The sequence below is a fragment of the Lycium barbarum genome, chromosome 10, assembly GCF_019175385.1.
Source record: "Lycium barbarum isolate Lr01 chromosome 10, ASM1917538v2, whole genome shotgun sequence".
NCBI lineage: Eukaryota > Viridiplantae > Streptophyta > Magnoliopsida > Solanales > Solanaceae > Lycium > Lycium barbarum.
The window spans coordinates 20,466,964-20,473,171 of record NC_083346.1 but is presented as its reverse complement, the minus strand read 5'-3'; the positions used below and the strand labels follow the sequence as shown (position 1 = coordinate 20,473,171).

Here is a 6,208-nt window from a genome sequence, read left to right as displayed (position 1 = left end):
GTAGCTATATTTATCACGTTTAAAAGCAAGAAATTCCTTTGACCCAGTAGTTTAGTTTAATTTTACGTTAGAAGAGATCTTGGGTTCATTAATAACCTCCAACCTCAAAGAGCAAAATTCGGCGTTGAACCAACACGCCAAGCGCCATTTAGTGTCAAGGGGTGTCATTTCTTTCAATATATTAATATCCATAGTATTAATATATATATATATTAAAAAAATTCCGACCAAGCACTGCGGTTGTGATGATTAGTACGTTTACAAACATAGGTACACATTATCTACAATAATTTACACACAAAAAAAAAAACTACAATAATTTACACACAAAAAATTGTCCTATCAAGCGCCCAAAGCTTCGACCAAGCACTGCATTTGGGATGATTAGTGCGGCTTTGCAAAACGCAGCTGTACATGTCGAACCATCTGGGTGAGTGTTGTTACACCCAACTTTTGTTCTACAATTTTTTTAAACAACTAGATAGTGGTTGCCCGTGCGCACACGGGCCCAATATTTACCTATATGTATTTGTGTGAAGATGTCTTGTTATGCAGACTGGATACTCTAAGCATTTTGTTTGAACTGTTTCTGCTGAAACATATTGTTTAGACTGTTGATAGATATACATTCATGATTGTACTGTCTATGCATATATGCACATTATTTACACATTCACATAAGCTGGTATTGGTGGAAGGCACAATAGTCGGCTCCTATTTTGTTGGCAGTCATGTTCTTCGCAGTTGCTGTTTGTAGCTGTGTGACTGTGTCTGACAAAATACATGTAGAGGTTATTCATGACGAATTTCTTGTTAAATAAGAAGAGTGTTTAAATAGTGGATGTAGATAATGCAATAGCAACAGAGTTGGGTTAGTTGTGTGACACACCTTTTTAAAACATTGTGTGCCGCTTTTTAAAACATTGTGTGCCGCATATATTCTTGTTTTTCTTTAATCTAGCTTTCAAAATAGGTAGTGCAATGTGGCAAAGATAGCAGTTTGATGTCTTTGCTTCAAAAGCTTCCCGGGAAAAGCAAATGAAAGCATAAGAGTCTTGCAAGAAGATGATAGTAACAAAGATAGAAACCAAGTGATAAGTGAAGATAAAAATCATCCCTGTTTGAGAATGCTATTATCTCTAGGGGCCATCTTTCAAATCAAGTCCTATTGTTCAGAATGAGCTATTCTTTTTAGCTTCTAAATAGTATTCCGTAGTATACAAGCAGCAAGACATCAAGATAAAGGGTCATCTTCCCTTCTTCTATCAAGAGGCAAAAGTTTCATTAATAAGGCAAAAGTCAAGCACTAATATAATGTTGTTTCTTATAACAAAAAAAAGGAGTTCATCCATTATTTCAGTAAATATTCGACCAACCCCAATCCTTTAACCCATTAACATCTTAGAAGATTTCACAAAACCTTTATCACTTGGATATAAGGTTACATGACATCTGCAAGGTAAAAAAGTACTAATGCTTTTATTTTGTAAAATAAACATGAATCACAATAGAATACAAACACAGCCGATACATATATATGTGTATAAAGCAGGCAGCAGCAAAGGTCCTAGCACAACTTTGTTCAGTTAGTTTCTGCTGACTAAAAACAGAATAAAATAATCTGTCAATGTAGAGTTATTTTAATGTCAAACCCAGCTATACATCAAGCCTTCTTTTAATCACTATCAATCCCTTTAACATTTATTAAACTACCGTAAAAAACTTAGCATGTACTCATGTAAAGTTCATTCACATTCTCAGCATTTTTAAAGCTATAGTAAAAGACTTAGCATGCACTCATGTAAAATTCATCAACACATGCACAAAGATATGACTGATTAATATGCTTTATTTCACTTAAATACTTTAGGCATCTTTGTTCAAGTTTAACGTTTCTGCCACTTCTTTTCCTTCAGCCCTTTGTAAAAAGCTCTGTGATCATTAGATGACACAGGTGCCAGATTTATGGATTAGAATTGTGAGAACACACAAATACTCCTTATAGCTGCAACAGAGCTAGCTAGGATTTTGGTGTTAGAATCGACTGAAGATACCAGGGGAAAGTACATGTTTTGGTAAAAAGTGACACAAACTTCATGTTACTGATAAAAACAATGTGCAGATTCTTAATGTGTTTTCTCACTATTGTTCCAATTTTATTTAGTTGTTCACAATATCTTTTACAGCTTGTTCAAGAGCCTGACGAATGAATTTTATAAAAGTTGTAGAGAAAACATCTCTACCTCTCCAAATGATCATTTATCTACAGCTAAGGGATTGCAAGGATGGAACATTACATTTAGGAGGGATTTGAATGATTGGGAAATTGAAAGAGTAGTGGAGTTTTTTAAGACCTTGGAAGTCTTCCAGGGGTTATCAGAAGCAGAGGATAAGCTGCTGTGGAATCCAAGCAAAGATGGGGCCTTCACAGTCAAATCTGCCTACTTAACAATCAGCAACTATGCTCATCAGATAGTCGACTGGTAGTGGAAGTTTATCTGGAAGACTAATGCTCCTACAATGGTTCTATGTTTCACCTGGCTGGTGGCTAGGCAGGCAGTTTTGACTCGAGAAAGGTTGAGAAGAAGGGGGTTCGAGGTATGCTCCAGATGTTTGTTTTGTGAATCTTACACAGAAACAAATAGCCATCTGTTTCTTCATTGTTCTTTCACTAATCAGCTATGGCAGCTCTTTCTCAATATTGTGGGGGATCAAATGGTGTGGGCCTGCAAACACTGTTGATCTGCTTAAGAGCTGGAACAGTTTGAGAGTTTCAGTTAGACAGAAGAAATGGTGGAGATTGGTTCCTGCTTGTATTTGGTGGACAATTTGGAAAGAGAGAAACTCTAGGGTTTTTGATGATAGGGGTAATCATGTGCAGGATATTAAGATGAAGTGTCTACTTTTGTTTCACTTTTGGTGTAAAGAATGCTACATAGAGGAGGAGGTTTCCTAAATAGATTTTATAGGGCAATTGTAACTATTGTTTAGGATTTTTGTTGGCCGCAGGGACTTCTCCTCTGTAAACATGGCTTCGGCACTGCCCTAGTGCTATTAATACCAATGTTACCAATTTCAAAAAAAAAAAAAAAAACATCTATTGATCCCACTTGACTAATAAAACAGAAATAGAATCATCTATTATACCATGGTAGAAAATAGATCAATGTGCTTTGACTCTGTCTGATTCCAGCTACTTTTGGTGCAGATAAAATCAGAATAGAGAAAGTGGTGAAATTGTGGCTGATTAGCCAAGTTCTTTACAAGCAAATGAACTGAAAGAAAAAGAACATAATGCGAAATTTTCATTTGATTTTAATTAACAAATGTAGTAGTAAATTTGATATGAAGTTACTCGTTGGACTTCCTTACTCAAGAAAGACTTTAAATTTTTGAGTAGTTAAAAGGCCATCAGGTGCCTTTAGAAATAAACTTTAAACCACAGGTCTAATCCGAGGAAGACGACTCAATAAATCATTGTAGACTTTATTCCAAATTAACAATATATAAAAATGCATGAAAGACTTACTTGAGACACAATAGGGGGCCCTGATTTCAGTTTTCTGTTAACTGCTGGAAGGTCTGTCTTTGCTGGGTAGGTTTTGTTGATTTCTTCCTTCTAAGCCGACGTCCACAACCTTGCGCTTGCTTCTTCAGTGATGTCCATCATTGTTGCTGTTGGAATGGTTGGTGGGCATTTTATTTTTCCTCATAGTTCAAAATAGATAGCTTTCTAATTGCTGAAATATTTGACAAAAGTATATTACTATGTGAAGGTGCATAAGAACCCAAAAGAAGTTAAAACTTGTACCATTCCATGACGAACAAAGTAGCATAACAGAGCTATTGAACCAAAAGACTGAGAAGACATTTTCATTCCATTAATAAATTTCCAATTTTTTCTGTACAGATATAGCTATTTTCTGATTTTTCTCAATAATCTTGAAGTTCTCTAAGATAAAAACGCAGAAAGAACTCAGCAATTGAGGTGGATAATTGAGCTAATATAATTTTTCCTTAGAGATCCACCAATGCAAACACAGAAAATCAACGTGTCACAATAGCCAAAGAAGTGTACAACCAATCTAGTGTTTTTTTTGTTTTTTGTGAAAAGGTAACACTTAAACCAATCTAGTTATTTTGCGATATAGTTTGCAGAATCATACACAACTTTGTAAGAAAAATGAAGGGTAGCGACAACTTATGATGATTACTCTGTGATCCCACTGGTCAAATAGCTTTAGCTTCAAATGAACCCCCTCTTAACTGAAAATTGTCATTGCATTATTCTCTTCGTTGCAAGCCACCCCTACCAAACACCCCTATATTCTCTCTGTTGCAAGCTACCCCTACCAAACATCCCTTTTTTTTCCCTTTAAACCAAAAGAGTAACTTATTCATTATATCCTAGCAGCTAGATTAAAATATATAAATAATTTGTCGTCCGTCTAATAGAACATAAGCACATGCATCATTTGAAGTTCATGCACAAACATGCACACTTTTATGTATCTCACCTTTAAACTAATAATTCTAATATAAAGAACCTTCAAGGTATATAGTCCAACAGTAAACCACAAAAATAATAATTTAATCACATATTACATTAAACAAAAGTATCATCATAGCGTGTCAGTAAATAGAGTGACTACCTACCTGAAAAAGTAGGTCGATAATAATAGAAACGATCTCAAAAAATCAGAGCTTAAAGTCCTGTGTTAACTACAACATCTCATTCTTTCGGTAAATCAAATTTAATCTTTTTTCAAAAAGCATCAATTGTAGCATTACACACCACTATGACTCCAAATAAACCTAGTCTTAGCAAAAGGAAAATTTAAGAAACATAAAGTGCAGTCTACATTACAGGAACAAAAACCTCTTCTGCGTAAAAAAGGGAAAGGCCCAAATTATCTCTTGCTAGTAATAGAGGAAAAAACAAAAGACAAATAAAAGAGAATAAAAAAATCTATTAATAAACAATAGAAACGAAGACCAGGGAAAAGTAAATTGCAGAGATGTAATGCCAATTGAGCAACTGAGAAGATAATTGAAGAATATTCTGGATGGATGAAGAATGAGTAGAAAGAATGAATGAAAAATACGGAGACGGCTGTTCAATTCAAGGGTTACTAAATGACACGTGGTATAAATGTTGTTTAAAGTCTAATATGCCCTTGAGCTAATAGTGGACCAAGCTGGCATGTCGACGAAACCCATGCTTCTATATAAGTAGAAATAGAAATATCACACATATTTTCATAACTATGCAAAAGATACATGGATATATATATAAGGGGATATAAAAATAGTTAGGCATTTAGGATATGTATGCATCTTATATTTACATTCATATCAGTGTGGTGTTGGAAGAATAAGAATTTACAGTATCTGAATTTCAGTTCCAATCTTATGTCTCAGTAAGAAATTTGGTAATACTTCCGGTGAAATGGTTAACTGATATTTCTAACCTCTGATATTGTTTCGGTGGAGTAGTTGGTTCCATTTTTTGTTTCTTGATGCCTCTTGTAATTTATTAAATAGATAGCGTGCAATTGTTAATGTGAATATCGATGGTTGTTATTGTATAGCTAAAGTATTGCCGACTTACGTTCTCATCTTGGACAATGATTTTTTGGAGGTGAACAGTATGATCCTTGCTCTCCCTGGGGCGGAATTTATCTACAATTAGGACTTTACAACTCCAATCTTTACTCAGTGGTGTGATTGCTGCGATGTTAAGCCTCTGCTCCATTTTATTATTGTAATCTACACATTTATAGTAGTATAATTTTCAATTTTTTTGGACGGTGGGTACCAAAAAAACAAAATTAAAAACTTTAAAAAAAATCTTTTTTATGGAGGGGGTTTGTGGGGGGGAGGAGTGGTGGGAGTGGTTTGGGTTTGGTGGGGTGGGTGGGTTGGGTGGTGGTGGAGTGGAATGTCACTTGTGGGACTTGCTTTCCTTAGTTTCATTAGGGAAGATCATTTTTCTCATTTTTAAGGAATTTATTTTGCTGAAGAAAATATTTTAGGAAGCATTTTGCACATTTCAATATTAGGCTACAAACATAAAAGGATTATCTCTAACCTCAATTCAACAGACTGGAATTAGTCAATACCTCAATTAATCTAAGGCCAACCTCAAGTTCCTCGCTGGAATTTCATTAAGGTTAATAGGGATGTCCAAGGGTTGATCACTCCCTTT

General features: G+C 34.9%; 1 long non-coding RNA gene across 2 annotated transcripts; it reads right to left on the bottom strand.

Annotated features, from left to right (window-relative positions):
• Positions 1-240: 240 nt before the first annotated feature.
• On the bottom strand, positions 241-5,342 carry LOC132614157 (uncharacterized). 2 transcript variants are annotated; one of them, XR_009572192.1, is made up of 3 exons: positions 4,657-5,110; positions 3,530-3,740; positions 241-771 (listed from the first exon to the last, which is right to left on the bottom strand). It is a non-coding gene; the product is annotated as an uncharacterized LOC132614157 (long non-coding RNA). The 2 variants fall into 2 exon arrangements; XR_009572191.1 differs by having other exon boundaries at positions 3,530-5,342.
• Positions 5,343-6,208: the final 866 nt, after the last annotated feature.